General features: G+C 41.0%; 1 protein-coding gene across 4 annotated transcripts in view; it reads left to right on the top strand.

Annotated features, from left to right (window-relative positions):
* Positions 1-19,226, top strand: part of arid4b (AT-rich interaction domain 4B) — a 165,957-nt gene that overhangs the window by 42,431 nt on the left and 104,300 nt on the right. The gene's annotated exons all lie outside the window — the stretch shown is intronic.

The following is a 19,226-nucleotide window of genomic DNA, read 5'->3' as shown; positions in this document are numbered from 1 at the left end:
GCAGGTGCCAAGTCCTGCTGGAAAATAAAATCAGCATCTCCATAAAGTTTGTCAGCAGATGGAAGCATGAAGCGCTCTAAAATCTCCTGGTAGACACTGCATTGACTCTCCGCTTGAGAAAACACAGTGGACCAACACCAGCGGATGACATGGCACCCCAAATCATCACTGACTGTGGAAAGTTCACACTGGACTTCAAGCAACTTGGATTCTGTGCGTCTCCACTCTTCCTCCAGACTCTGGGACCTTGATTTCCAAATTAAATGCAAAATTTGCTTTCATCTTCCCCATGATTGTGGTTGTGTGTACTAAACTAGACTGAGAGATTAAAGGCTCAGGAAACCTTTGCAGCTTTGAGTTAATGAGCTGTAAGCCGTAATCATAGAGATTAAAAAAAAGGCTTGAAATATTTCACTTTATGTGTAATGAATCTAGAATATATGTAAGTTCCACTTTTTGAATAAAATTTCTGAAAGAAATGTACTTTTCTACGATATTCAAATTTTCTGAGATGCACCTGTATATGTATCTGTATTTTTGTTTCAGTTAGAGTATTAGTAATATAATCAATATTACACTACACAATTGACAGACCATTTGACACATTTCATGAAGAAAAGAGTTGGTATATTTTTTAGATTTTGGATTTTTTTACTGTGTTATTTCACCTGAAAATAAAACTTTAATATGAAAATATGATTAATAAAATAATTTTTTTTAGACCCATGGGTCATTGGGCACAACCATCATCAGATTTTACGCAGTAATCTTTTACATTTACAACATTTAACAGATGCCCTTATCCAGAGCAACTTACTTTGCAATCTTTACCAAACATTTACCCTCATGCTAGTTCACTAGGTCAAGGGACTAAGAGTACCAACAGCCCTGAATTTCTATTGGGGAGGTTAGTACGGTATAAAAAGAAAAAAACAAGTCAAGGATGATATGTATACAGTATATACAGTTATGTGAAAAAATAAGTACACCCTACGGAAATTGTTGGCTTTTTTGACATATTTGGACAAGCAATCATTTGATCCTCTTTGAAACAGTACCTATTAATAAAGTTGATACATTCTATCAGATGACACAAAACTGACATTTTGTAGTAATTTTCACAATTTAAATGAACAAAAAACATGAGTCACATGGAAAAAGTAAGTACACCCCTACATTTATCACACCTTCAAATCCATAAAATTAGACTCAGGTGTTCAAGATTGGGTGCCAGTGGTTAGAACCTGCTTAGGGAGTACAGGTGGAACCTGTCATATTTATACCTAGTGTCTGGTGTCTCCCTTTGCTATTGAGGTAAGTTGTGTCATGGAACGAGCGAACGAGTTCTGCAAGGCCTTCAGAAAAAAGGTTGTGGATGCCTATGAGTCTGGCAAGGGATTTAAAAAGATCTTCAAATTATTTTAAATACATCATTCCACTGTAAGGAAAATTATCTACAAATGGCATAGATTTCAAATGACTGCCAATTTGGACTGGCCTTCCCAGCAAATTCAGCCCAAGAGCAGACTGTCTGAGGCAAAAAGAAGTCTCCAAGAACCCCAAAATTTCATCACATGATCTGCTAGTAAGTATTGCCACTGTTGGTGTCAAAGTGAATGCTTCTACAATAGGGATGAAACGGTTACTGGTTTCAAGATAAACCACGATAAAATTCCCAGACGGTTAGTATTAGCATGTAATTATCATTAAAACCATGCGCGATTATCGTGATTTATAAAACTTTCGTTAAATGCTGTCCACACACACCCAGTATGAGTTTGACACAAATATAAGTGTGTCATATTTTGGATTTTATAAAAATGCTGAGGGAAATGTAATAGAAGATGGTAACCCTGTCTGCAGAGCTTGTCAGAAGAAAGCTCAATGGTAGCTCAGTGGTTAAGACGTTGGACTACTGGTTAGAAGGACGTAAATTCAAATCCCAGCACTGCCTAGCTTCCACTGCTGGGCCCTTGAGCAAGGCCCTTAACCCTCAACTGCTCAGCTGTATAAATGAGAAAAGTGTAAGTCGCTCTGGTTAAGGGCGGTGGTGGAAATGTTATGGTTTCGGGTTGCTTCACTTCCTCAGGGACTGGACAGCTTGAGTTCATTGATTCAACTATGAATTCTGCATCATATCAAAGAGTGCTTGAAGATAAAGTGAGGCCATCTGTCCAAAAGGTTAGATGAACTGAAAGTGGACCTTTCAACAGGATGATGATCCTAAGCACACTAGCAAATCCACCAAGTAATGGCTCAAAAAGAAGAAATGGAGGGTTATGGGATGGCCTAGTCAAAGCCCGGATTTGAATCCCATTGAATTGTTGTGAGGGGATTTGAAACAGTCAGTACATGCATGAAAACCCTCAAACATTGTGGCAACTAAAGGACTATTGCATGGAAGAGTGGTCAAAAATTCCAGCAAGCCTGGTGGACAATTATGCAAAACACCTAAAAGAAGTTATACTTAAAAGAAATATACTAGCTTCCGAGGCCAAGGGTGTACTTACTTTTTCCACAGAAGAATATCACATCTATTGGGTTTTCTGTTGAATAAATGATAGAAAAAGATCATTTTCCTTGGGGTCTTGTTCAAGTAAATCAACTTCATTAATAGGCACGGTTTCAAACATGATCAAATGTTTGCTTGTTCAAATATGTGAAAAAGCCAACAATTTTCATGGGGTGTACATATTTTTTCATATGACTGTAGATGATGCACTCCTTTCTGAAAGTATTGAAATGGCAAGGCCAATTGTTTTGTTTTTGCTATACACCGAAGACAACAAGGTGGCAGGGACTAAGAACAGTAAGGGACACCGTAAAACACCGTCCTCCAGAATGGTGAATGTGGACGATTCTCTGGCAGATGAGCCGAACACTTTTTACGCTTGCTTTGAGGCTGCAGCTAACAGCACCAAAGACGCTAGCGGCACTAATATTGCTTATGGCGTGAACAGTGCTAACATTGCTAAGAGCACTAATGGCAGAATGCATGTGGAGAGTGTCAGCAGGAAACTTTCATAATTTCTGAGCACGACGTGAGGAGAGTTTTGTGGGGCGGCTGTGGCTCAGGTGGTAGAGCGAGTTGTCCAGTAATCGCACGGTTGGTGGTTCGATCCTTGGCCCACATGCCGAATTGTCCTTGGGCAAGACACTAAAGCCCACGTTGCTCCCAATGGCAGGCTAGCACCTTGCATGGCAGCAGAGCTGAGCAGAGATGCGTGTGAGAATGGGTGAATGGGAAACAGTGTAAAGTGATTGTAGAACCGCTAAGGTTAAAAGGGTCTATATAAGTGCAGACCATTTACCATTTACTTTGTGGAGAGTCAACACCAGGAAGACAGCAGGACCAGATGGTATTGCAGGTTAGGTCCTTAGAGCCTGCACTGACCAGCTAGTGCCGGTGTTCAAGGAAATATTCAACCTCTACCTGGCACAGTCGGTAATCTACACATATTTCAAAGAGTCCATTGTCGTTCATGTTCCAAAGAAACCCCAGCCTGCCTGCCTCAACACTTATCACCCACTAGCCCTGAACTCAGCTGTGATGAAGTTCTTTGAAAGACTGGTCAGAAAGACTGGTCTTTGAAAGACTGGTCACTTCTTTACCTGATTCCCTGGACTCATTACAGTTTGCATACCATCCCAATCACTCTAGTGAGTGCCATCACACACCTACACACAACCCTGAGCCATCTAGACACCAGGTAGGGCAATTATTGTAAAATGCTGCTTGTTGACTACAGTTCAGCATTTAACACTATAATTCCGTCCAAACTCACCACCAAGTTGGAGCACCTGGTACTTAGCCCATCCCTGTATCAGTGGAACCTCCTTACAGACAGACCTCAAGCAGAATGGGTGAGAGGGCATGTCTCACCCTCCCTCACTCTCACCACTGGAGCACCCCAGGTTTGTGTCATGAGCCCCCTGCTGTACTCATTGTACACTTATGACTGTGTGGCCACTTCCAACTCTACCACCATTGTCAAGTTTGCTGATGACACTGTTGTGGTGGGCCTGATTTCTGATAATGACAATTAGGCCTACCTGGAGGGGATTAAAAGCGTGGAGAACTGGTGCCAGGAGAACAACCTCCTCTGAACGTCAGCAAGGCAAAGGAGTTGATGGTAGACTTCAGCACAAAGTAGGAGCCCCTTTTGATCACCGGGACCCTAGTGTAGAGAGTGAACAGTTTTCCTTGATGTTCACGTCAGGCAGGACCTATCATGGTCTTGTCACATCAACACCCTGGTGAAGAAGGCCTGTTAGCGACCTTAGACACTTAAGAGACTTTTAAACTACGCTCTAAGATGCTAAAGAATTTTTTCACTTTTGCACTCTTGACGGGAAACATCCCAGCCTGGTTTGGAAACAACACTGAGCAGGATAGGTGGGCTCTCCAGAGGGTGGTGCACCATCTGCACTGAGCTCCCTGACCTGCAGTCCATTTACAGCAAGCGGTGCTGGACCAAGAGCAGGAAGATAGTGAAGTACTTCAGCCATCCGAATAATGGACTCTTCTCTCTGCTGCGGACAGGGTTGCTTTTCTAATCTCTGAAGGCCAACACAAAGAAGATGAGGAGGAGTTTCTTCCTGCAGGCCATTCGGGCCCATAACCAGGATAACACCAAGGACTAGAGACTGGATTTGCTACACAGCAGCCACACCACCTACATTCCTTCAATACATCATTATTCTATTCATATTTAGTATAAACTTTAGTCTGTATTTATGTCCTGAAATATATATATATATATATATATATATATATATATATATATGTGTGTGTGTGTGTGTGTGTATATATATGTATATATATTTATATATATTTGAAGACAACTATCTTTTGCCTTTTTCTGACTGTATACAAGTACATTTTGGTCTACGTAAATTCTATTTTATGTCATGGACAGTCATAAAAAGCATTTCATTTCACATAGTACTGTGTATTGTTATGTGTGTGTGACAAATAAAATTTTCCAGGCTTGTATTCTAGCTTACTTCAGTCTCCTCTTCAGGAAGTGAAACGTGTATTCAGTTGGGTTAAGGTCTGGTGATTGACTTAGGCAGTCTAAAAACACACCCCCCCATGAAGTCCTTTGTTGTCTTGGCAGTGTGTTTTAGCTCATTGTTTTGCAGCATGTTGAAGTTGTGTGTGGGTGTGTGGGTGTGTGTCTGTATATGTACAATCAAAAAGTTTGTGAACCCTTACCCAATATATCCCTATATCAGAGTTTCTATTAGCCGTTAAATACCGGTTTTTGACCATTAAAATTCAAAATGTCCGATAAAATAAATAATTGTCAGCCCCAATGTCCGGTAGAAATATTAACACAAGGCAGACATACATTAGCTCTGTATGAGCAGATACTTTTTTTTCAAATGCTTCTCCTGTAATGTGTACATGATTGTTTTGCTGTAATTATTAACGCTGTAACCCATCTGGGTTGGGTCAAGAGTGAGGAGGCAAGGGGCAGGCTGATTACAACTCAAAAGGTCTTCTTATGCTCTCAATTTTTACTTTTGCTTTTCAGCGGACTCATTCAACCACACACACACACACACACACACACACACACACACGTCTTTGTGCTGATTGTCTCTCTCTCTCTCGCTCTCTTGTTATGGGAGACACTGAAAGCACAGACACACACCCACAAGTAAGCTCAATATAACACAGATGAGAATCACGCGTTACCTGCCGATTCGACCTGCCTACTCTTCGTCCATAGCTGACGGTCGACCACACCCCCGCTCCCACAATCGCATATACTATACATAGTCCAAAATGTTACATTGTAAAATAAACACTGAAATGAGATGACCAGATATTTTCCAGTTTCTCCAGTAAATAGAATTGTAACCCTTCCCAGAGGGATGTATTTCAATCAACTTCTTCCTCATCATTTCTGGAATTTCCTTCAAATTTGGCATAGTGTGTTACTGGGTAAGACCTTTTAACCAACTTCATGCTGTTGAAAAGTTCTATTTAAGTGTTGATTTGATTGAACAGGGCTGGCAGTAATAAGGTCTGGTTGCGTCTAGTCTAGCTGAACCCCATTATGAATGCAGTTTATAAGATTTGGGGAAATATTTACTATGGGGGCAAATACATTTTCATAAAGGCCCAGTTGGTATTGGATAATAAATTTTGCTTCAAAAAATAACATTATTATTTAAAAACTGTATTTTGTGTTTACTCAGGTCACCTTTGTTTTATCTTATATTTTGTTTTAATTTCTGAAACAATTTAGTATGAAATGTATATAAAAAGAGAAGAAATCATTATGGGGCAAATACTTTTTGTGTGTGTATATATATATATATATATATATATGTGTGTGTGTGTGTGTGTGTGTGTATGTATTTGTATATGTATATATGTGTGTGTGTGTGTGTGCAGTGCATCCGGAAAGTATTCACAGCGCTTCACTTTTCCCACATTTTGTTATGTTACAACCTTATTCCAAAATGGATTAAGTTCATTATTTTCCTCAAATTTCTACAAATAATACCCCATAATGACAACATGAAAGAAGTTTGTTTGAAATCTTTTTTCAAATTTTTAAAAAATAAAAAACAAAAAAAGCACATGTATATAAGTATTCACAGCATTTGCTCAATACTTTGTTGAAGCACCTTTGGCTCCAATTACAGCCTCAAGTCTTTTTGAGAATGATGCTACAAGCTTGGCACACGTATTTTTGGGCAGTTTCTCCCATTCTTCTTTGCAGGACCTCTCAAGCGCCATCAGGTTGGATGGGGAGCGTCGGTTCACAGCCATTTTCAGATCTCTCCAGAGATGTTCAATCAGGTTCAAGTCTGGGCTCTGGCTGGGCCACTCAAAGACATTCACAGAGTTGTCCTGTAGCCACTCCTTTGTTATCTTGGCTGTGTGCTTTGGGTCGTTGTCCTGTTGGAAGATGAACCTTTGCCCCAGTCTGAGGTCCAGAGCGCTCTGGAGCAGGTTTTCATCAAGGATGTCTCTGTACATTGCTGCATTCATCTTTTCCTCGATCCTGACTAGTTCCGAGTTCCTGTTGCTGAAAAACATCCAAACAGCATGATGCTGCCACCACCATGCTTCACTGTAGGGATTGTATTGGCCAGGTGATGAGTGGTGCCTGGTTTTCTCCAGACATGATGCTTGCCATTCAGGCCAAAGAGTTCAATGTTTGTTCAATCTTTGGTCTGAGAGTCCTTCAGGTGCCTTTTGGCAAACTACAGGTGGGCTGTCATGTGCCTTTTACTGAGGAGTGGCTTCCATCTCGCCACTCTACCATTCAGGCCTGATTGATGGAGTTCTGCAGAGATGGTTGTTCTTCTGGAAGGTTCTCCTCTCTCCACAGAGACACACTGGAGCTCTGTCAGAGTGACCATCGGGTTTTTGGTCACCTCCCCGACTAAGGCCCTTCTCCCCCGATCCCCAATGCTGCAGAAATGTTTCTGTACCCTTCCCCTGATCTGTGCCTCGATACAATCCTGTCTCGGAGGTCTCCAGACAATTCCTTGGACTTCATGGCTTGGTTTGTGCTCTGACATGCATCGTTAACTGTGGGACCTTATATAGACCGGTGTGTGCCTTTCCAAATCATGTCCAATCAACTGAATTTACCACAGGTGGACTCCAATCAAGTTGTAGAAACATCTCAAGGATGATCAGTGGGAACAGGATGCACCTGAGCTCAATTTTGAGTGTCATGGCAAAGGCTGTGAATACTTATGTAAATGTGCTTTTTTTGTTTTTTATTTTTAATACATTTGCAAAGATTTCAAACAAACTTCTTTCATGTTGTCATTATAGGTTATTGTATGTAGAATTTTGAGGAAAATAATGAATTTAATCCATTTTGGAATAAGGCTGTAACAAAACAAAATGTGGGAAAAGTGAAGCGCTGTGAATACTTTCCGGATACACTGTATATATATATATATATATATATTAGAGGTGCACTGATACTAAATTTCTCAGCCGATATGATAACCGATTATTCAGAGTGATATATACCGATAACTGATACCGATAGTTCTGCCTTTTATGCATTTTTAAAATTAATAATAATTAATTCTACAATTCTGAAGAAAATGCAAATAAATAGCTGTTTCACACTAACTGGTTTAATAAACACAAAACACATTACTCAAATTAACATTAATACATTAACTAAATTCTGAAGATTAAAGTAAGATTTCTTAACTTATTGAATGTTATTAAATCATATTAACAGAATTAATTGACTGAATTTTAAAAAACCTTCTGTTAGGCTTCACATTCACTCACCACAAACAAAAGCATTTCTACTTCATCATTGAACATCAAACTGGTAATATATAGGCCTAATATAAACCATTTTTTTTTAATGATATTAACTCCTATTAACATTAACTTCTTATGAAATATAGTACTATACTATGCAATATATACCTTTTTTGTCACTCATTTGAATCTTTTAATGATGTACTGGACCTTTAATTCAGCGCTAGCAAAGGGGGGGGGGTTGATGAAGAACGTCTGGGTTAGGGAAGGGAACGAGACGCTGTGTTTAGCATAACACTATGGGAGCGCCTCTCGCGTGCGACCGGCATCTGAAGCTTGTGTAAAATCATGCCTATTTATAGGCCTGCCATCATCAGGTGACGCGGCAATTAATCGCGTCGCGTGATATAAATATGGCACCTGTGAACCGCGCACATCAGCCTCTATTATGTGAAGTGAAGACGCAATTCACAGGCCTGCCCTGGTATGACAAAGCTACGCAACGTCTCGTTCCCTTCTCAGGGAACAGGGTTACATGCATAACCCAGACGTTCCCTTTCATAGGGAACTTCGACGTTGTGTTTAGCATAACACTATGGGAACAAGAATACCCACTCTGTCATACCGAGGGTACGGCCTGTCCAAAAAGACCCAAGCCCGAGGGTCACTGCAAGACACTCGAGCCCGGGGTGGAATGAATATCCAGGCTGTAATAATGAATGAATGTGTGTGGTGTAGACCACCCTGCAGCAGCACACACATCTTGTAAGGATACCACTTTGGACAAAGCCTTCGCGGAGGCGACCGCCCTAGTGGAATGAGCCCTTATACCCAGAGGCGTAGTGAGACCACGCGCCTCATAAGCAATAGAGATTGCTTCCACTATCCAATTAGAGACACAGCATCACCTCTACTGTCGCCGCCAAAGCAGACCAGCAGCTGCTCCAACTTACGCCACTGGCCGGAGCGGTGGACGTAAGTACAGAGAGCCCTTACTGGACACAGCAGGTGCATTCTCTCTTGTTCTGTGGGGTGTGGGGAATGGAGAAGGGCAGAAAGTCTGCAACACCACAGGGTGGGCAGCCGATGTAGGCACCTTAGGACTATAATTCGGCATAGGATACAGGAAGGCCTTGGCCAATCCAGGGGCAAAGTCAAGGCAGGAAGGGGCAACAGAAAGAGCTTGTAGATCTCCTACTTGCTTGAGAGATGTCGGGGCCAGCAGAAGAGTTACCTTCAGAGTCAGAAGCTTCTCAGAGGCTGACTCTAAAGGCTCAAATGGGGCCCCTGACAGACCTTCCAGGACCACAGAAAGGTCTCAGGAAGGTATGCGTGGCCGTCAGATCGGCCTCAGCCGCCTGACACCACGCATGAACCTTGACATTAGAGGATGTTGCCCCACAGAGGCTCCATCAACAGGGGCATGGCTGGCCGAAATGGCGGCCACGTAAACCCTGATTGTAGAAGGAGCCAACCCCGCTGAGAAATGTTCTTGTAAGAACTCCAGGACTGTAGCTATTGCGCAGTTCGCTGGGTCTACAGTGGATCCCTGTGGATGGGAACCTCCCAAGGAGTGCCATCTAGCAGGGCTAGAACTTATGGGAGCAGAGTGATGGGGGAAAAGCGTACAGATGTGACCTTGGCCACATGTGCACCATGGCGTCCGGCCCTAATTGTGCGGGAGGAGTGAAGGTGAACCACAGCGGGCCGTGTATTGTCTCCTCTGAGGCGAACATATGCAGTCCCGCTTGGCCAAACTTCGCCATATGGACTCCACCACTTGTGGATGGAGCCACCAATTCCCCTGCCTCAACAGGATGTCTGCCCCCATATTCCCAGAATGTACATTGCACTCACTGACAAACTTTCCTTCTGCCCAGAAAAGAATTAGTTGCGCCTGCCTGAACAGGGGGCATGGACATAATCCTTCCTAGTGGTCAATATATGAGACCACCGGTGTGTTGTCAGTAAACACATGGTGACCTCTCAATTGAGGAAGAAGGTATGGTATTTCAGTGCTAGAAATATGGCCTACATTTCTAGGCAATTTATATGCCGCTCCAGATGAGGGCCGCACCAGAGACCGCTGTCTAAGACCGCGCTCCAGCCCATGAGGGAGGTGTCTGTCATTACCATCTTGCGCTAAGGAGACACCCCTAGAGTGTGACCCAAGGCTAGAAACCGGGGACACTCAAATTCTCAGAGCACGTAGGAATCGCCGCGTGACACTGATTATTCTTAGAGGTTTCGTCCTTGGAGGAAACCCCAACTTCTCAGCCACCACTGAACGGTCTGCTGTGCAATAGCCCCATAAGAGGCAAGAGTCTCCCAAGATCCAGCTTTATCTTGCTCAGTGTTGATAGGATTGACTCTGCGCATGTTGGGGATAGAAACGCCCTCATCGTAGTAGAATCCTTATAACCCCTATAAGCACACCTCTGAACCGGGGGGTTGAGCTATAAACTGGACCCGGTAACCCTTTTCTACGGTAGACAGAACCCACGGAGACACATTTGGCAGTAGTTTCCATGCTCCCAGATGGTCTTTATTGATGTTAACTATTCCACATTCTATTGGAGGGAAAGCATCAGATTTTCATTGCCCTGTGACAGATCGCTGACCAGAGAACACTGAAAACTTGGGACACTGAAAACTTCCCTCCATGGCCCCTCAGGACCGCTCTTCTTTGCCTGCTTGGCATTTATGACCATTCTCAGATGAGGCCTAGTAGCAGGCTGCGAGTGTGGCCGCCCGGTTCCCCTGGCTGTCCATGGGGGTTGGCAGGCTGCCATACTTGCCTTCTGGGTCTCCCTCACACTAGTGCTGGCCCGGGCTCCACTTGTGGATGCCCGGGTGAACTTGAGACAACAGGGAAGAAACTGGCTGAATGCCGTTATATGTCGAGCTCACTCAGCAGGTCTGCTTGGTAGGTCCACAACACTGTCATTGTCTGCAGTGAGCCACAAGCAAGACTACTATCGCATAGGCATTGCCCAGCAATGCCACAGTTGCCTTACACGGTGGCTTGGATGGCAAAGCCGGACCCCTAATTACCTGCTGTCGATGGAGAGAGGTAGCTCGCAAGCACCTCCTCCACCTTCAGCATAGCTAAATAGCCATACCGTTCATTACCCACAATGGCCGAATAATCCAACATCGTGGGGTTATAAATACGGCTTATGCATGGTTTTCCCCCAGAAGCCTGATATTTTGTCATGCACTCTTGGAAGAAAGGGGAGTTTCTGCAGTGTGAGGGACTTACTTTCACTGGGGAGAAAAAGGCTCATCCAGCCTTAGTAATCACTTCAAGCAGCTCTTTATATGCTGTTCTCAGTTTTTAGTACACCCTTCTGGCTCCTCGGTGTCAGAGAGGAATTATTACTATTACTATTATTTTTGTGTGTGTGTGTGTGTGTTTTTTCCCTTTTAGCTTTCCATAGCAGAAGGAGGAGTCGCGTCATGAGCTCCAAAATCCCGCGGAGAGCCTAACCTGGAAGACAGAGCAAGAGATAGAGCAGCACTCGTCTCTGGCTCCTCTTCCGGATCCATGAGAGATCCCCCGAACCTGAGACGGCTAGCTGCCTCGGCAGCGGCTATCCCAGATCCTCGAGGCTCTGAAACCCAACTCGCTTCAGCTTCTGAGAAGAGCGCGAGTCACAAGCCGAGCTGCTTAATGTAGGCATTACCATGCACAGCCTCTCGAGGCTGCCATCGCATGCTATATCCCTAGACACTTCACCCAGAAAGTGTGCACTACTCCCCGTGATGAAACGGGAGCAAGCCGTAACACACTTCCTGAATTCTCTCACTCATTTTTTCTCTCTCGCTCATTCCTTTTTTTTCTTCTTTTTTTTTTAAAGGGATAGAAAAGTTCTGAGATTTTGAGAAAAGATAGCGAGGAAATGAAGCGTCTTTTTGTTTCTTTACACAAACAACTGACATGCAGTCTTTCACTGAAGATAATAAAGGCTGATGGCGTGGTTCACAGGTGCCATATTTATATCACGCGACACGCTTAATTGCCACGTCACCTGATCATGGCAGGCCTATAAACAGGCATGATTTTACACAAGCTTCAGATGCCGGTCAGGCGCGAGAAGCGCTCCCATAGTGTTATGCTAAACACAACTCCTGATTCCCATTTCCCGTAAAATTATAGCAGCGCAGAGATTACAGAGTTTACAAACTGCAGTTTTGTCGTCATTCCACGAGACATCTTTACACACAACGCAAAATCAATGTGTGTTCCCGCCCTCTTTTTATTGACAGAATATAATCGGCCCTGATCACCGGATGTTTTTAAACTATCGGCCAATAGCGAGAAAAATAGCCTTTATCGGCCGATACCGATTATTGACCGATACATCGGTTCATCTCTTATACGTATATATAATATATATATATATAAATAATGTATAAACACACACACACACAAACGGACATATTTATAATGTACACACACACACATACAGTTGTGCTTGAAAGTTTGTGAGCCCTTTTGAACTTTTGAATTTTCTATATTTCTGCATAAATGACATACATTGCCCTCCACTAATATTGGCATCCTTTGTAAATATAAGCAAAGAAGGCTGTGGAAAAATTGTCTCTATTGTTTAACCTTTTGATCTTTTGCTAAAAAAAAAAAAATCTCACAAAAATACTCTGCTCTCATGGATATCAAACAATTGCAAACACAACACACGTTTATCCAAAAAAAAAATCTTTGTGAATTATATGTGTGGCACAATTATTGCCTCCCCTATGAATTCATATGAGAAAAATACATTTGAAGTATATTCCCATTGATATTTTGCATTTAGTTTAACATTTTTTCTGTCTCATTCCACTTTATTATACACAAATTTATATATGGACTTTAATGTGGTGAATTCTTTATATTTCCAGATTTCTTGAGTTAATACTGATGTCTGGTGAAAATTTCATGTGAATGTTTCATTGGAAATATATTTACTGAAATTTTTTTTGACGCATCCCATACTTATTTCCCCCACTGTATGTGAACCTATGATTTCAGTGTCTGGTTGTGACCCACTTGTGCAGCAATAACTGCAACTAAACGTTTCCAGTAACTGTTGATCAGTCCTGCACATTGGCTTGGAGGAATTTTAGCCCATTCCTCAGTACAGAACAGCTTCAAGTCTGCGATGTTGGTGATTTCCTCACATGAATTGCTTGCTTCTGGTCCTTCTTGGACTCAACCCTCTTTGAGTGATCTTTGTTGGTCGGCCACTCCTTGGGAGGTTAACAGTGGTCTTGAATTTCCTCCATTTGTACACAATATGACTGTGGATTGGTGCAATCCAAGCTCTTTTATTCAAAATTCTTCCAGCTTGATGAGAATCCGCAACTCTTTTTCTGAGGTAATCAGAAATATCATTGTTTCGTGTCATGACACACTTCCACAAACATGTGTTGTGAGATCAGACTTTAGATTTAGAGAGATCCCTGTTCTTTAAATAAAGCAGGGTGCTCACACCTGACTGTCATTCCATTAATTGAAAACACCTGACTCCAATTTCACCTTCAAATTCACTGATAATCCTAGAGGGTCACATACTTTTGCAACTCACAGATATGAAATATTGGATCATTTTCCTCAATAAATAAATGACTGAGTATAATATTTTTGTCTCAATTGTTTACTTAGGTTGTCTTTTAGGACATGTGCGAAAATCTGATGATGTTTTAGGTCATATTTATGCAGATATTTTGAAAATTCTAAAGGGTTCACAAACTTTCAAGCACATCTGTACTTAAAATAACCTGGTTGCACAAGTGTGCACACTCTTTTATAATTAGGGATGTGGCTGTGTTCAGAATTAACCAATCACATTCACGCTCTTGTTCAAAATTAATTATCATACAACTGTCATCAATTAAATTATTTGGTTTAACCCTAAATTAAGACCAATTGTTTCTGTAGGACTTTCTTGACCTCTTCTTGGTTTCATCTGATGGCTGAAGCCATGGTCTGCAAAGAGCTTACAAAGCATGTACAGTATCTCACTTGTTGAAAGATATCAGTAGAGGGGTATAAAAGAATTTCCTAAACATTAGATGTACCATGAACACTATGAAGGCCATCATCAACAAGTGAAGAAAATGGGGAACCACAGTGACATTACCAAGAACAGGACATTTACAAAAGGACAAGACAGAAATATACCATGGAAGCTGCCAGAAAGGGAAGCCCTTTCTCACAAAAAAACATCCAAGCCCAACTAAATCAGCCCAAACCATGTGGCAAAATGTGTTAATGTCTAATAAGACCCGTTCCAAATGGTATGTTTGGTGCAAAAAAAAAGCCCATCACCAAACACCATACCCACAGCATCATGCTTTAGGGCTGCTTTTCTTCAGCCAGAACTGTTTTTTTTTTTTTTCAAAGTGGAAAGAATCATGAATCCCTACAAATACCAGACAATTTTAGTGCAAAACCTTCAACTGTCTGCTAGTAAGCTAAAGATGAAAAGGAATTTCCTCTTTCAGCATGACCATGTTTGTCAGTATGACAAAGAATGTTTTTGTAAGAAAGCGTGAGAAAATATTGCGAGGTCAAGATGTGCCACACTGATAGACTCTTACCCAAAAAGAATGAGTGATTTAATAAAATCAAAAGGTTCTACAACAAAGTATTTATGTAGGGGTGTGTATACTTATGCAACTTTTATTATTTTTACAAGTTTTTTCTTTTTCCTATCTTTCCCTATTTTCCCTGTTTATCACTTTATTTTTATATGTTGTAATTTTACACTAAGGGTGGAAAAAGTTCTGACGATTTATATTGGTTTCATTTTTTTTATATCACAATCATCTGCCTTTTTAAGAGGGGTGTGTTCACTTTTTATATCTACTTTGTATAGGTTGGTGTAGATTGTGTCCTCCTAAAGTCCATCACCATCTCCTTTGTTTTGCTTATATTTAAGGCAGGGTTATTATCCTTGCACCAATCCTGTTGCACTTCATCCCTGTATGCCACTTCCTCATTATTTGTGATGAATCCCACAATTGTGGCATCATACGCAAATATAATGATCTGTTTGCTCTGATGTTTAGTAACAGAATCGTGTGTGAACAGGGTGAATAAAAGGGAGCTTAGAACTCAACCCTGGGTCGTTCCAGTTAAGGGTGCGTGATGTTTTGTTCTTGATCCTTACTGTTTGGGGTCTAAAACCCAAAGTCCAGGCCCCAGTAGCAGATTGAGGATTGCACATTAAGTGAGAGGAGATTATCAATTAACTTAAGGGGAATAACAGTATTAAAAGCACAGCTGAAGTCTATAAACAACAGCCTTACACAAGAGTGTTTGTTTTCCAGATATAGATAAAGATAGGTGAAACACAGAGCAGATAGCATCCTTGGTGGAGCAGTTGTGCTAATAGGAATAGTGATGAGAGTCTAGAGTGGTTAGCGCTATTGGACGATAGTCATTAAAGCATGTGGCTGGAGATTTTTTTTGGTACCAGAATGATTGTCACATTCTTGAAACAAGTGGGAAAAACGGCTTGGGCTGAGGAGATGTTCAAATTGTCAGTGAATACCTTCGTTAGCTGATGGGCACACTCCTTGAGTACTTGTCCTGGGAAGTCCCGCGGGTTTTCCAGGTTCATCTTTAGGAGAGTTCTTCTCACATCCTTTGTTTTAACAGATCGTGTCCAGCTGTCAAGGCTAGATTTTGCTCTTCTTGCAGTTGATGGGTTTGACGCCTCAAATCGAGCATAAGTCATTTAAAGCATCCAGGAAGGAGTCGTTCTTGTTGCATACTGGAAGGGACTTCTTGGTGTAATACATTATTCTCTTTATTGCATACTACAATTGCTGTGGACCGTTGCTTTTGAAGTGATCCTGTACCTGTTGTGTGAATGTAGTCTTGGCTATTTTAATGCCAGGATTTAACTTGATCCCAGCTGTGCATAGTGCTGTGTTTTCTCCTGTCTTGAACATCTTGCTGCATGCTTTCAGAAAAACGCGCACTTCAGTATTAAGTATTGGTTCTGGTTGGGTTCAGAGTTTACAGTGCTGGTGACTGTGACATCATCCTCACACTTACTTATATATCTCATGTCTGATTGCGTATTCATTTAAGTCCATATAGTCTTCATGTGTTGTGGCTTCCTTAAACATGTTCCAATCAGTGCATTCAGATCAATCCTGCAAAGCTGCTACTGATCCATTCGGCCATATCGTGACGGTATTGGTCACGGTTTTACTCTGTTTCAGGAGCAGTCTCGTTACAGTGGGCAAAATTGATCAAAAGCAAATAGTATTTTTTAAATTGCATTATAATTTTTGAAAACAATGCAGGTACTCTCAAGTCATGATGTAACTCACAGGTACTAAGTTTGGTCTGAATATGCTAATGCACTTCGGAGATATCGGAGATACATTATCATTGTTCTCTGCATGACCCAGTGAATCTGTCAAATCCAATCTCATGACAATGCGCAAGAGTAGTCAAAAGCTATTAGCATTTTTTAAATTGCATTATAATTGTTGACAACAAGGTGGCGCTGTCCTGAAACTTTTTGAGTACTTTTGGGGCATGGTCCTGATGACACCTACTAATTTTTGTAACAGTGCGCCAAGTCGTTCATAAAATACAATGTTTAAGACCGCCAGATGGCCAACCACAAAAATGGCTGACATATGAAAATCTAATATCAAACAATTTATGCCCCACTGAATAAGTAGAGACCAGTTTCATGATTTTAGGACAAACCTTTTTTCATATCTCATGATCACTAGGTGGTGCTGTTCTGAAACTGTATAAGTCAAGTCATGATGGCTATGACATACACTAAGTTTGGTATGAATACACTAAAGCGTTTCAGAGATACAGCCTCACGTCCATTTTGGTGTGCTCGCCATCGGATTCATTTGCGCGTTGTTCGAGAACGGTTTGGTCTATCAAAAAGCTTTTGATCATTTTTTGCCAGCATCGTCTGAAGATGATATCTTTATAGTTTTGTGAAAATTGGATGAACGTTCTAGGAGGAGTTCAAAAAAGTAGGTTTTTCAGAAAATTCTAAATGGTGGAAAATCTAGTCAGGCGGATATTAAAATCCATTCGACTCAAAATGAGCCAAGGAATGAGGGGGTAAATGATTTTGTTTCTAGCACTTACGGTTCAAAAGTTATTAGCATAAATGTGAGTGTAATTTTGCGCAGTTGGTGGTGCTAGAGGGTTTGGGATTCCAAAATTGCTTTGGTTAATGTTGAGACTGTCCTCTATCTGTGTGTCAAATTTCATAACTTTCCCGCAAACGGTTCTATGGGCTGCTGTAGACTGAAGAGCAGACTCAAGGAGGAAACTAACAGATACAATAGGTGCCAGTGCACCTTTGGTGCTTGGCCCATAATAATAATAATAATAATAATAATAATTATGGCAGTATAAACTTATATTGGCAAATGTACATTATCCTATAAGAGATTTTCATGAAACAGAATATGAAACAAAATATGAAACAGATTAATTTCTGTTTTCTGCATACGCACCAGGCCTCTGTGTGTGTGTGTGTGTGTGTGTGTGTGTGTGTGTGTGTCTTAGGTGAACATCTGTTCATACAGTCCACCAGCCCAGTGAATTCTCAATAAGATTACATATTACTCATACTAGGTCTCCCTCGTGTTTATTTCATGTATATTTTATATACAACAGTTTCTTGCTAAAAGTAAGCAATTCTGATCTGCCTAATCAAGACAATGAGGAACATGTTGAGATCATGCAGACATATCATCCTGGTCCAGCTGCAAAGATGCAGAAATGTGGTGCATTTGAGAATATATTTTAATACATTTCAATCAAGTTAAAACAAAGAAAAATAAAATGTTGTTAGCAGCATTAATATTTTTTTATTAGCGAAAAGTTTCTTGTTCTCAGCTGTTTGTTGCAGTCATAAGCACATGTCATTATTCATTATTCACATGTTGACTATAGGCACAAAAAAAAGTTAATTAAATATTAATTTTACTTGATGGTGTCATTCTTATATAGCCCAAAATTTCATTGTTTTCTTGCAGCAGTAGTAATTAACGTATGACTGGAATCATCCTCATTGGACCAATAAACTACTTCCCAGGCACCATACTTAGCAGAAACTCTGATAAATATATACATATTCCGCTGTCGTCTCATTCAACTTTTAATCTCGAACCCAAATGTCTTCAGAGTATAGCAACAATTGGAATTGGTCTTGCTGTTCAAAGTTTAGAGGGGACTGTATATATATGCAGGTGGTAAAAATTCAGTGTAGTACACAAATATTCCAGTTAAACAGAACTTTTCAGACAAGTCGTTTGTTAGCTGTGTTAGCAGAGTGCTTCTGTGGCTGTAGTGAAACCAGCAGCATTTTGAATATCCCCTATCAGGTGAATATATCTCTGTAAATAAAGTGTCTTACCTGTAGGGGAATTTAATGATTCTGATTGGTTAAGGCACAGATAAATTTAGAAAATTTCCACATATGGCTCTGCATCAGAAGAATATCTCCATCGATTATCTGGATGTCAGTCACATCCTGGTTTAGGCACACCGTGAACTACTGAGGTCATCAATCTGAGTTTTTAGGCTCCAGTTGTCTCGTCAGATGATCAGTTCACCTCCGAACGTCCTGTGACAAGAGTGCGCGTGCGCACACACACACACACACATAGACGGTTACACAGCTTCCTCAAGGTTGGGTTTGGTTGATCTATAGGTCTGACCAGGAAGCTTTCCCAAAACATACTGATTAGATATACTTTCTCTAAGTAAGAGAACAATGACATTATTTGTCATTATTCTCTAATGATTGAAGATGTAAAATAAAATAAATGTTTTAACTAAGAATAGTTTAACCAAGCTTGAAGAAGCCATTCAAATCATTTGATATTTTGAAAGATAAATGTTGATTAATAACTAACTCATTACAAATCACTCAACAAATATATAGTATCTCAC

Source organism: Ictalurus furcatus, chromosome 3 (assembly GCF_023375685.1).
Source record: "Ictalurus furcatus strain D&B chromosome 3, Billie_1.0, whole genome shotgun sequence".
Lineage (NCBI taxonomy): Eukaryota > Metazoa > Chordata > Actinopteri > Siluriformes > Ictaluridae > Ictalurus > Ictalurus furcatus.
This window is presented reverse-complemented; position numbering and strand designations above follow the sequence as displayed.